Source organism: Raphanus sativus, chromosome 7 (assembly GCF_000801105.2).
Source record: "Raphanus sativus cultivar WK10039 chromosome 7, ASM80110v3, whole genome shotgun sequence".
Classification (NCBI taxonomy): domain Eukaryota; kingdom Viridiplantae; phylum Streptophyta; class Magnoliopsida; order Brassicales; family Brassicaceae; genus Raphanus; species Raphanus sativus.
This window is the reverse complement of record NC_079517.1, coordinates 14,159,556-14,161,083: the sequence shown is the minus strand read 5'-3', so window position 1 is coordinate 14,161,083 and position 1,528 is coordinate 14,159,556.

The window sequence follows — 1,528 nt, the reverse complement described above, 5'->3', positions numbered from 1 at the left end:
CTCACTTTGTGATCATTTTCTCGAGTTTCTTGAATTCGTTTTGCTCGTCATTTGCTCTATTTCTTTGCGTATTTTCAATTGCGCTGATCGGAGTTGACCAGAGTTTATTTTGAGCTGTTAGAAGTTTGTTTTGAGCTGATTCTTGCTTGATTTTTGTTCTGTTGTATCAGAATCTTAGTTTTATTGGGTTTCTCCTTTGATTTTATTATGGCGAATACGACGACTCCAGAATTTTAATAACATTCTCCTCTCTACGGATCAATACGAGAGGTTATACTTTCTCCATTCTTCAGATCACGATGGATAGGTGTTGGTCTCTAATTGATTGACGTTAGGATCTAAGTTTCATTCTTGGTGAAGATCGGTACAAATGACGTTCAAGTTGAATGTTCGTAACAAATTTGGATTGATTGACGGTACGATTCCTCAATCATTACCTACTGACGCAATGCTAATTCTTGGTCATAATGCAATGATATTGTAGCGACTTGGCTCATCAATTATGTTTCTAAGAAGATCGGTCGGTCTATTGTTCATGTCTACTGCTGCAGACACTTGAAAGAATCTTATGTCTCACTTTAAGCAAGATAATGCACCTAGGGTGTATGAGATAGAGCATCGTCTTAGTTCAATCCATCAAGGTTCAATGGATGTGAGTACGTACTATACTGAACTTGTGACTGTATGGGAAGAGCATAAGAACTATGTGATTTTGCCAGTTTGTACTTGCAAACACTGTAAGTGCAATGTAGTTATGCTTTGGCAGAGGTTGCAATAGAGAAGCTGTGTTACTAAGTTTCTTATGGGACTTAACGATGCTTATGAACAGATTCTTCTTCACATCCTTATGTTGAAGTCTATTAAAACGATTGATGATGAAAGACATAAGAATTTTAAGCCTCATGTAAAGTTGGACTCAGTAGTCTTTCAGACTTCAATTTTTCCTGAAGCAGCTACTACAGAATAATGGTCCAATGGAGAATGCTGCATATGCTGCTCACTATCGTCCTTATAGCAAGATAGTTTGTACACATGTGGTCGTTCTGATCATACTATTCAGAAGTGTTACAAGTTGAATGGATATCCACTTATCGCAAATTTCATAATCGATCTTCTGGACAAGATCCTGCTTGTGGCAATTCTCAGTCTGGTCTACGACCTTCTAACCAGGCTCAAGGTTCTCAAACTTATTCTCAGCAGACTACTAATGCGGTCACTTGTCCTGGTGTTGCTAGTTTGGATTTTAGAAAGTTTAGCTCAGAGCAGGTGTAGTCTTTGATCAATCAGCTGACCTCTCATGTTCTTCCAGCAACAACATCATCTGCTCCAACAAGCTCTGCATCTCCACTTTTTTTCTACAGCTACAGTAATTTCACATGGCTATAAGGATCCTCATTCATCATCTGGTATTGTCTATATACCCTTTCCATCGTCTAGCCTTCACAATCATCATCAAGCCTTAAAATTCCAACATAATTGCCTTTCCACACTTGCTTCCACTCTTCATATTGATAGTTGGATTATAGAT